This window comes from Chionomys nivalis, chromosome 1 (assembly GCF_950005125.1).
Source record: "Chionomys nivalis chromosome 1, mChiNiv1.1, whole genome shotgun sequence".
NCBI lineage: Eukaryota > Metazoa > Chordata > Mammalia > Rodentia > Cricetidae > Chionomys > Chionomys nivalis.
The window spans coordinates 113,044,426-113,057,241 of NC_080086.1; positions in this window are offsets into that span (position 1 = coordinate 113,044,426).

The following is a 12,816-nucleotide window of genomic DNA, read 5'->3' on the forward strand; positions in this document are numbered from 1 at the left end:
TATCAAACTCCATTGGAGCCTCTTTGATGTCCATCTTTCACTTGAAGTAGCTGGTGCTGCCAGGAGCAGATGTCTCATTGCCATGAAAAGTCCTAAGTTATTAAAACATTTTAAATGCCATATTCCGTAGTCTTTGAAAAATAGGAAGAATGCCTATCTGAGATATATCTATACACATCTAGAAAATCTAACTAAAAAGACTACAAACTTGACTATTATATATGATTATCTATTAATCTATATTTCTTTTTTTTTCTTTTCTCATTTTTTTTATTCTTTTTTAATTAAAATTTCCAACTGCTCCCCGTTTCCCATTTCCCTCCCCCTCCTCCCACATATTGCCCCCTCCCCCCGCTCCCCTCCCCCTTTCCCCACTCCTCTTCTCCTCCCCCCAGTCCATTCCCCCTCCCTCTCGATACTGAAGAGCAGTCCAACTTCCCTGCCCTACAGAAAGACCAAGGTCCTCCCACTTCTATCTAGGTCCAGGAAGGTGAGCATCCAAACAGGCTAAGCTCCCACAAACCCAGTTCATGTATTAGGATCGAAACCTAGTGCCATTGTCCTTATAATCTATATTTCTTAATTATACATTACATTTTAAAATGAACTACACAATCATAATAATTAATCAAGAGCAGAAATATACATATAACAAGATTGACCTTAAATTTATACCAATAAAGCAAAATCCATACCAATGCGAATTATTCATATCTATATCATATTCCCTTTAATGTAAACAAACAGTTATAAACAATATTGGGAATATGAATGTAGTTATTTCTCTCAAAACTTCTCCCTGTTGTATGGGGGATTAATCAGGTCCTTCACGGTATATCCCATGTTCTAGGTTCTTCTCAGTCACCACTTGAGTGAATTAATTTTCTGAGGGTATTTATGGCAACCTTTCAGGAGGGCGTGGTTTATCATACCATATTGGTCTAGAAGCAATCCACAGTGTCTCATCCTCTGTGAAAACAAAAGAAGAACCTTTTTTTTCCAAAGCATCATATCCTTAGACCTAAATTTTGTAGCCAAGATATCTTTATAATATACATGCAGGTTTAGCTTGGCAGCCCATATAATGAAAGGTCTCTCTGCATTTAGTTCCTTTACAGTCAAAAATTTTAAAGAAAACACAATGTACATACATAATCCCGACTCTCTGTGAATTTTCCATTTTTATGTGGCTTTTTTTATTTATGATTGTTGGACCCTAGCATCCAATCACCGAGGAGAAGGAGTCTCCCCAAGAGACAATCTCTCATATCACAGCTGACGTAAAAACATGAGGATTTTATTAATTCTGTCCTGACAGGGTCTTCCAGTAGTCAGGAGGCTAGAAGATCCTGAATGGCTGGTACAGGCTTTTTTTAAAGGGAAAAAACACAGAAGGAAGTGGTGTCTGGGGGTTTTTCTTTAACTATTATGATTGGCTTATTCAAAAAGGCTATTACCAATAATTGGCTGGAGAGTAGTTGCCAGATCAGATGAGGTAAAGGGAAACTTCTGAGGGTCACTTTGCCCCTTCCCAGTGACTAAGTCAAAACATCAGTAACTGAGTCAATACCTAAGGGTGTTGCAAAGTTCCCAACATCTCAGTACGTGCTTGCATAGCTGTTATGTCCATGGTTCCCAGGGGAGGAGGGGGAGGACAGAGAGTTGTCAGAAATGGCTTCAGAATTGTCTTAAAGTTCTACAATGACTATCTGTACTCTTTAAAGACTTTACCCTTTTTTAAAAGCATTAATTTTATTTTATGAGTCTCTATACTTGTTATCTTTTCTCTTCCAAGCCTACATACATTTATTTAACAGTGTGGCCCATTTAGAGGTCTTTTATGTCTGAATCTGTCTTGTTGCATTGTCCTTAATTCTCTACTGTCTTGAAGAGCTTTAAAAATGCTTAGCAGCTAGATTGCAGCTGCTCTGGATGTTGGCTCCACCTCTCTCCAATTTCAAAATGGTGGACATACCATCTTTGCTAGCTCTGGAGCTGCCAGGTAGGAGCTGCACCCAGCACTTTAACTCTGAGAATGAGCGTGTTGCACATACAGCCCAAAACTGCCACACAGAGCATTGCCCAGCCTGGAAACATCTCTCTGTATGGTGGTAGAAATCTGCCAGGCTCTCCTGCTTGTACACACTTAGTAAACCTGATCATGCTGCCTGCCCAGGCAGGTAGCACTGAGTCACAGGCATGGTCTCAGTCAGTTTTCTCCTGACCCTGAGTAGTCACAGAAACATCTAGGCCCACAAATGCCATTGGAATGCTTTATAGCCAGAGTTCGTGCTGGCAGCACAGCCTAGGAAGCAGCATTTTAAAACTGCATGGCTTTTTTGTTGTTGTTGTTACATGTGCTGAGTCAGAAAATTCTCTCTTAAAGGAACTATGGCACGCCACCAGATGTGCTAAACTCTATATTTGTGTCTAGAATTCCTTTTAAGCCCTCTCAGGTTTTACATGGAGTTAGTTGACCACATTGAGGCGCCAATCCTGGGTAGGTGGGAAGGATTAGCATGCTTTAAAATATGTAACAAGTACTTGCAAATAGGGACTTGGAGAGCCTAGAAATTAGAATAGACTTTGATATACAACCACATATGCATGTCTATTCAGTCATTTGTTCCTTCTGCTAGAGGCATTGGAAATGATACCTTTTGGGGTTGAAAAACCCTTTTCACAATTTTCTGAGGAATGCTAGCTCTTATACAAGCACCAGAAACTGTTTAATAGTCCAAGTTGAGTTCATTTCTAGATGCATAAACTTCCTGTAAAGTTTCCCCATTTAACTCACTTTCAACTCTCTTCTCCAAAGGCATATGCCAATCTTTTTCTTAAAAATAATTCTTTTGGCCTGTATAGAGGAATTGTCACACAGTTTGTGTTCTGGCCCCTGTTCTACACCTAGAGTAGATGGGCTTTGTGATTTCAAATGAGTTGTAAGTGTTAGACTTGCCTTGAGTGTGAGAGAAAACAGAGGGATTGACCTATAAACTGAAGCTTTTTAAGAGGACTCATATATCTGTGTATTTGTGTATATGTTTTTATCCCTGGTAAATCCCATGCCTGAGGCTAGGTAACAATATGCTATTTGAAAAGGTCTGTAAAGACCTACATGTGTTCAGATAGTGATTTTAGTTTCTAACCCCTCCAGGTTTGAATGTTCCATGGCTTTATGGAAACATGCTGGCAATCAGTCAGGTTTTCACTCTTGTAAATACTTGCTGCTATAGGGAATTTGCAAAATGGTTATAAATTACAACTACCTCCATGACAGGGAAAAGAAAGAAAAGAAGTCAGAAGCAGAAAATACATAGCATAGTAAATAAAGACTGAAGTAAAATGCTGGCAATAATTTAACTGTTACATGAATAGAGTGTTTTGTTATTGTGCTGGATAAATATGTCTGTTTGCTAAACCCCATGACACTGTCATGGTCTCAGAACTTTACTCTCTTACACATTTTCCCCCATCTTTCTTTGAAAAGTTTTTGTTTTCTAAAAATTAAGATATCATATAAAGTAATATATATATAACCCTTTAATTAATTAATTTGTTTATTGTCAGACATGGTCTTTCTAAGTAGCTTTAGTTGACCTCAAACTCATTCTGTCAATTGAGTCTGCCAAACTTGCCATGATTCCTTTGCCACTGCTTCTCATCTACTAGCATTTCAAGTGTACTTTACATTGATCATCTATGTAACAACAATTATAGGACAAAATTAATGTGTATTCATACTTTATCACTGGCAAGTGCAGATGTCCCCCTAACAAATTTTGAATTCATGATAAAAGTGATGATATCTGTCACCTATTGAAAAATCTCCAGAGAGGGGAGACTCTCACTCAAGTCTCAGAATAACACAACCCCCGAGGAACTCATGAGAGACTGTTCTTGCTGCAATCACATGAGGTTTATGGACAGGACAGGTACCGATGCACTGGGGTCGAAACTCATTTCTCATGCAGGGATAGATTGTTCGACTCTGAGTAGCTGGGAGAAGGGGTATTTAAGGGAAGAAACTACAACCCAATAATTCAAAATGGGTAGGGAGGGCATCATTGGAAAATTCTGAAAATACCAGTGATCACTGAAAAATTCCGAAAATACCAGTGATAATCACAAGGGGGTAATTCCCTGTTTCTCAAGATTATAATCTAACTTTATCCTCAGCTAGTTCCTGAACTGGCTAACCTAGATTTTTGGCTCTATTTTTCCTGCTAGAGGGATCTGGATTTATCCAGGTCTTTCACCATTGCATAGGTAAGACTAAATAATATTTACATATTTAGAGCATTTATAAAGAAGACTTGCCTTACATGCATCATGGTCACATGATCTATGCATGATGTAGTTACAGCTATGTAAGCTCCTGAGCACATGTGCTAGGTTGCCTTTAAAAGCTGGACATACCCACTTCATGCTCTCTCTTTCCATCCCTCTTCTGAAGAGGTAACTTCTGTGTCCCTCTTCTGCCCCCCCCCTCCCTCTTCCACCCCTTCTCTGTCCCTCCAACTTCCTCAGGCCTGCGCACATGTCTTTCTTTCTCTTAATAAACTTCTAAAGTGGGTTTCATTATGTGTTTCGTGATCCATTCTTGCTCGTGCTTGATAATTTAACTCAGGATGTAAAATAACAACTGTTCTATATATGTGTTCATTGTGATAATGGGCAGGGACTTATGTGAGTAATAATAAAAACTAACAAAAGAAGCTGCACGAATGTATCCTTTTGGCATAAATGAGTCTCAAAAAATAAGAGGGACGGCTATAACAACAGGAAATGATGTTATCACACTAGTTAGTGATATAAACATGAAATGATGGAGCCCCAAAATAAGGCAGACTAATATCCCATGCTATAGACAACATTATTTAGAGTATCGATTAAGCAATGCCATATAAACAAAATTCATGAGTCCAGGCAGTATAGAGGCATCACAAACACAAGTCATGTCCACATAAGTTTAGGCTATATACAGTCACAAGGGCAGCCCTTGCTTGCAATCATCATTTGAATTATTGTAAGAAACTGGGTAATTGAAAGTAAACATACTCCTATTAACAATACCTGGGAATGGCAAGAAAGTACATTTCAAGAACAAATTCATATATTAGGCCCAGATCATGGAGTTCCCCCCAAAACCAACTTGGAGATCGAGTCCTGTATGTAAAAGCAAAAAGCCTTTACTGTTATACAAGTTTTCAAACTTAGTCTCTCCATTTGTCCAATACATAGGAGTTATCAGAGATCCCTGAGCTCAGTTTATAGTAGCAAAGGTGGGAGTGAGGGATTCCCAAGGTTCAGGATCCTTGATTGGGTGACATTTGTCTAGGAGTGTCCTGGTGAAAAAGCAATGGGTGTGTGCTGTCAAGTAATCCTATTCACAATGGTTGGAATGTTAGGAATTTCCTTTGGATAATCTGTTCCTGGGTGGGTCCTGGATAGTCTCAGTTTGTGGTCTTTCTTGGAACCAGGGTAAACTACTGAGACTCAGGCTTCTATTGACCTTGTCTTGGCTGGGTCGGACAGTTTCAAGACCCTTGTTTTGCTTTTTCATAAATTATCTCATGTAGCAGCATACTTGGACAATGTTCTGACAAGTGGAAGAGATCTTCTTATATAATATACATTTAAGAAGCAATGTATTCCTTTACTTAATAATCCTGAGTGATTATCACACAAATGACTAAATATAGCCTGTTTCTAATTATATGTGCTATTCCCTTTTCTAAAGTCTCCATGTTTTTGAATTTGTAAATTTTGAACTACTGCTCCAGTAAGAACTATAAGACTAGATTCCTGTTAGCTTCTACTCAACATACATAGGTCTATTGAAAATTACATGTCTAACACTACATGAATGTATTGTTAATTTATTACCACAACTAATAATTGGTGTCAGTCTAACATATACTTAAATGAGACTTATCTGGCACCTACATTTTCTCTATCAAGCATATCATGATATTCCTGTTGAGTCCATGGGTGTCTTGAAAAGTTGGGGATAGACCACCAAAGTCTAGTAAACTAGAAGCAAATTTTATTAGAGGAAAAAGAAAAATGGAAAATAAATAAATAAATAAATAAATAAATAAATAAATAAATAAAACACTGTGGGGAACTAAAGCTTGTCAGCTAGAGTTCAGGCCTCTGAGACTCTGGCAAAGGACAATTTCCAAACTCCTTTTACAGTTTCAAGGTAAAACTCAAATACCAATTTTCTTTCTTTCTTTTTTTTTTTTGTTTGTTTACAATTTTTATTAACAGAGTTTTGTTTTTCTCAGGTGTTTCCTGACAGTGTTTACCAAAGTTCTGCACATTCCACTGATACTGCCAGCTTCATATAGCAGGGCATGGGAAAATGCACAAGCTAAAGTACATCCCACCCTCTGAAGGTTAACTTAACTAATATCTATTGTTGTTTACGGGTGATAAAGTGGTTAATCAGTTTACAGAGCCGAACCTCAGTTTGCAGAGTGATGCTTCAGTCTTGTAAACAGAACAATCATTTGTAAATTAATCCATTGTAGCAAGCTCATTATTCCTTCAGTATTGTAGCAAGCTCATTATTCCTTCAGTATTGTAACAAGCTCTCAACACCTAGGCAGGATGGGGCTAGTAATTTGGAGGGTCCGATGGATGGGGTTGGGTTTTGCAGAGCCCACTTGCAGGAAACTCCCTTCTGGTTGGCTAGAAAAACTGAGGGAGTCAGTAGAGGGACCTGGGGTTTGGTCCAATTGGAGGTCCTAGGAGTGGGTTGTCCTACCATGTGGTTGTTTGCTCACATCTTAAGTCTTCTCAGTATTTGAGCAAACTGTGTTTCAAAGTTCCACTGAAGTTGCAGGAGGATAGTAGGGTTTGGAGGAGAGGTAGGGCTAGTAATTTGGAGAGACTGGTGGATGGGTTTGGGGTTTGGGGGCACCTACCAGCAGGAATCTCCCTGCTGACTAGCTAGAAAAACTGGAGAAGTTGGCAGAGGGGCCCAGGATTTTGTACCACTGTGGAGGGGGCCTACCCACAGGAAACTTCCTGCTGGCTCAGCATATCATGTGAGTATTTGTGAAACACATCTATTATATTATATTTGACTATAAAGGGATTCATTCTCAATGATTAAAAGAAACATCAAATAAAATGAAAACAGGTAGAATACCTTACATAATTACATATTTGAACTACCAGTTTACATTTGAAAAAGTCCTGCATATGTTATTACTTAGTAAAATAAAATTTAATAAAATGAAAATTAAAACTTCAATTAAGTTGCAGTCTGTATCCATTAGAATGATATTGGAAAGGGACAGTATAGCATATGAATGACAGTAAAATGGAAGTTTTTGTTCACAAATACACCTATCAAGGATTTTATGCAGCTTTATCCATGGGAGTCTTCAACTAGGCTTTCATGGATCATTTTATTGTGTCTTCTGGGTTGGAATGTGGAGTATTCAGATAACTGATTATGCAGAAACTCAGTGTGTCTCCTACTATTAACTTTTGAACATACTAAATTAGTGAATTGATCTGAGTTAAAAGCATTATCCCATCAATTAGAAGCCTGAATAAAATAAAAATCTCCATAAGGGATTATTCTCTCTCTCTTTTCAAATGACTTCAAGGCAGAAAACCATCATTCTCTTCCCTCTGGGCTTGGCTGTGAGATCGTATCAACTGCTTTTGGGGGGCTTAATTCTTTGGAATCAAGATCAATAATTCCATTGCTCACTTTATTTATTTTAATCTTTATGACAAAATACATTTATGACAAAATACAACAAACCAACACATACACAACAATTTATTGTTATTATTATTCTCTAGAGACAGTGAAATCTAAGTTCTAGGCTTGGCCGACTTGGTGTTTGGTAAAGACACTTTCATACACAGAAGTTGCTGTAAGTTGTGTTTTATTTGGTACAACTGTTCAAGCTTAATGTAAAAGTTTGGCTGAGTAATGGAAAGGCTAAAACTTCTTCAGGGGCTCTAATTACTCCTTCATAATCTGATCATTTTTTTTTCAAAGACACCCTCCATCTCTCGAATCTCAGTATGTGGACTATGCAGCCCTGGGCAGCTAAAGACCATCACAACTATATCAATTATTATCCCTAGTCTCAAACTTACAACTCAGAGGGCTTTTCAGCCTCATAACATTATGATATGCTATCAAATGATGTGTACTTTCTTATAATATAAAGAGGGGATGGGGTGGAGGTAGACAAATAGAGTGAGGGAGGAAGAAAGGGAGAGGTATATCACATTAGTTTTCTTTCTTTGGAAAGCCTAGGCTAGTACACTATCAAAATCCAATGAGTTATTGACATAAAACTGCACAAAGAAATTAGAGATTTATTCATAAATTGGAATGCTACTCAGCAATAAAGATGAATAAAGTACTGATATCAGCCTAATATAATTTCATATCCCAAATTAAAGAAACTGAAAATAGTATATGCAGTGTGATTCTTTCCATGTGATGGCCTGAGACAGAAAGACAAAATAAAATCAAAACCAAACCTACAGAAATGAAGTTATTTCTTTTAAGGTTGTGTTTGGAAATTGTGTGTGATAGATATACAGTTAATCTGATCAGTATTTTAAAATATTTAGTTGGGAATGAAGTTCTTAGAAGCGTATGCAACGAGATTTGGTATAGAAACTGCTGACATGATCACTCCATGATTTGGTTCGTTAAGACTTTTATTGTAAATATGAGTCTGAGAACAGCCAGATAATCTGGAGGAGTTCAGAGAAGATATAGATAAAAGTAGAATGGACATGGCCAGCTGATTAGACATGGCCATGGATTAGAGAAGAAAATAGTGGAGATAGCAAGAGATAGAGAATAGAACACTTGGAGGGTGGTGGTAATAGCAAAGGATAGAGAGAGAGAAAACAGTGAGTATATGAGAATATCAGGGGTAGGAGAGAATCCTTGGTGTTATAAATAGAACAAAGGAGTAACTGAGAACATGAAAGCCCAGGGAAGTGACAAGGTTTCTAGCATGGATTTTGAAATATATAACAGGTCCTTGTACTGGATGCCAGCATGTAATTTCATATGCAGTCATAGGTAGTCATTGGTCCCTCTGTCAGAGGTAAAAGAAATGACTCATTTTGGCAGAGGTCAGCTTGTTTAACAAGTTTCTAAGGAATGCTAGTTCTTAATATAACTTCCAGAAACCCTCCTACAGTCCTGGTTGAGCTCGTTTCTTGATATGTGGACTTTCTCTTTGGATTTAGAGAATTGGAGTTTCCTTTGTACCCAGATGAAGGAGTAATTGACCTTAGGTCTCTTCTTCCTTTTCAAGGTCCACTCCTGAAACGAACAGTTTTTCCGGGAATTGTCCCCATGATATTCTGCTTCTCACTTGTCTCACAAGCAATAAGATGAGCAAGCCAGACTGATGTTCTTAAAACTAGTATGTAATTAAGATTTTGCAATCTCATAAACTATTGAAAATATTTGCAATAGAAGTGAAAAGTCAACACAGTGAGACTGGGGCAAAAGCTCAAAGATATTTTAAGAGGATGGACTGTCCTACCTGCCCTGAAATCTGTAGTCTTGTGTTGTATACAGTGAGGTGATAAAGGAGTTTACTCAAGACACAGCAGGAAATGTCATCCCTCATTCAGGCTATGACCATTTTATGAAGAAATAATGTTTGTGAAATGAATGTTAAGTGGGAAGAGTGAAAAGGACACTATAATTTTTGGTTGATAAAGTAGGCATATATTAAATTAAAAATTAAAACAGCTGCTCCCATTAGCTGCCTGACAGCATGTAGTGTTGTGAATAAACTTGAATGTGAAAATGTTACCTGTTCTTCTAATTGCTTAGTGATAATGAGGGTCCCATAACTGGTAGGTGTTGGGGGAGGAAGAGAAATAACTTGGACAATAAGATTAATAAAATTCCTGATGTACCAAGAATTCTCATTAGGGTTCTAGAGAGGATAATACATGCATGATTATGAATTACACGATCTTAGCACAGTAAGCAGAGAGACACTTAAGACTGAGCTCATCAAGAAAGAGTGGGAAAATAATCTGAGGATCATTGAAAATTTGGAGGGTTGGGTCAATGCTGCCCTATTTCTCTTGAGAACCAGTTTGAGTACAGGAATGTTTTCCTTAGCTCTAGGCTTTTGGAGTTGTGACTAAATATGGATGTGTGTGTGTGTGTTTGTGTGTGTGTGTATGTGTTTCTTGAAGAGGTCTTGTGAGGGTTGCTTTATCTAGAAGTGAACTTATATTTCCTCTAGATTGTAACTGTATTAGGGCAATTCTGACCTTTGAAAAACTCTGTGGATTTCTTTTTTTTTTTTTTTTCAGAGTGAGGTTGAATATTCAGGGAGTTATGAAGGGGGAAGGAAGAAGGGAGGAGAGAGAGAGTAGGAGAAAGAGACGGGGGGGAGGCAAGCGGAGAAATGGGGAGAGAGGCAGAAGCAAAGCTGCCTCTCTGAGAGGAAGATGGAAAAGAGAGGGTCTGTGGATTTCTTAATCTTTTGAAATGCTGCAACAGAATAACATTGACTATGTAGATCATAAACAGTAAAAACATTTTGTACAGTGTTAAAGGCTAGGAAGTCTAACACAGTGGCATGATTGGCATAATTGATGTCGCGTGAGAATCAGACTTGGCTCTTCATGGCAAACTAGCTCCCTCAGGCCACTTTCAGAGTCACACTAATACCTTTTATGAGGAAATAGTCCTGGGGAGAATAGAGAAAGTGTATGGTGAGTTATGTTCTCAGTGAATGTGCATTGTTGACATTGACCATGAAGAGACTACAGTACTTCTGCCCTGTAGAGGCTCAGAGGGGTGGTAGATCCATTACTCTAGGGTCTGAGTCTGAATGTTTATGGGTGTTTGATCAGTGCATACAAAAACTAACAACTATAGTTTCCTTCTCTAGGATATTTACAGCCTGAGATTGTTAGACCTCCCACAGAGATTAACCAATCCTAAGAAGAATCACTGAGACATTGGGTTGCAGGCAGTGTTAACCATACTCACACCTGATTCTGGCTTTTCTGCATATGTGTGTCTATTCATCATTCATTCCCTTGATAACTATAATCAGAGTTCCAGGAACCAGTCTCCACGGGTTGAGGTAGATCCTTCATGACATAATATTCCCCCAAAGGTTGCCTTTTAAAAATATGTCTTTTGGGGTTAAATTTTAATACAGAAATGTTGAACAGTTGGCATGTTCAGAAATGGGAGATTTATATCATTATTTCCCATTTGCATTTAATGTGAAGAAAGAAAAAGATGAGCTTCCTTGGGTATAGAGCACTTGTGGAGGAGACCATTGTAAAAGAAAAGATTGGACCATCCTAAGGCAAAGCAAGTATAAGTACCAAGTCCACATAACAGTGAGTTATGACAGAAAGGACAAGCGAATGGCAAGACGAAAGTCAGGCGTTGAATTAATTGCTGTACCATGTCTCAGCAGCTGGATAAGTATGCTACTTGGCTCATTTAAAGTGGAAAACAATACCTCAAGGAAATTGTCCTAAATTGGCTTCTGAGAAGGAACATGAAATTGTGGCCTGGAAATTCTGTTTTTGAACTTGGTGAGGAATAAGGAACATCAAGATGATGCTAAGAAAAAAAGCAAAAGGAAAAGAAATAGTCAATAGAAAAGTGGCAATGAGAAGCAGATTGAGAACTTGCTATAAACCACCTAATTTTATAATTGGAAAGTGCTTTAGAACTTAACTTTAATTTCTTCATTTTTCAGATGAGAGACCAAAGTCTGAGACAGTAACCTCCTGCTCAGAATCCTAGCTTGTTGGTGCTAGTCTATCACTTCCTTTTTTAAAACCAGGTTTCTAAAAGTAGAATAATGTGCCCTATGCAAGGAGATACTTGCAAATCACTGTTGGTAAGTGGATTTCTAAGGCCTGGTTTTCAGCCCTTTACATTTCTAATCTTTGAAAGAAAGTTATATTTATTTTCAGTAAAAACAAATATACCCTTAGTTCAGTTCCTCATTAAAAAGCCCATCAGGACTCAGTCCTTTAGAACGAACTACAGCCAAATGACAGTGCAAGAGGCAATATTTGCCAGGAAACAGTATATTTACTGGTTGTCCTGAGCCAAATTTTCAACACTGAAAGCATATATACACATATATGACTGTATAGGTTAAATTTATGAACATATATATCTCATACATTTACATTGTACATATATGCATACACATACATATGCACGATGTATTTACATATATACATAAATATACATATATGTGTAAAATATATATGTATGCAAAAACAATTGGAGAAAAAAGGGGCTATGAATTTGAAAGAGAACATGGAAATGACATATCAGAGGGTTTAGAGGGATGGAAAGGAGGAGAGAAAAATAATATTATAATCTCAAAAGTATAAAGTAATTTATGAAACTTTTAAACAATTTTTAAAAAATAGAAAAAAATGGAGAATTAGGTTACAGCTAAAAATGACTGTTTCAGCTGGATGGTGGTGACATGTCTTTAATCCACACACTCTGGAGGCAGAGGCAGGTGAATCTCTGTGAGTTTGAGGCCAGCCTGGTCTACAAGAACTAGTTCTAGGACAGACTCCAAACCCCAAAGCTACAGAGAAACCCTGTCTTGAAAAAAAAAAAAACAAAAAAAGACTATATGAAGAGGTGACCATACTGTTTATCTGCTGCACAATTAGGGTGGTTACCATCCTAATCATTATTAAGATGCAGCATTTTGAATTTTTTAATTGATTTTATTGAGCTATACATTTTTCTCTTTTTCCCTCTCCTTTATTTCCCCTCCCCTT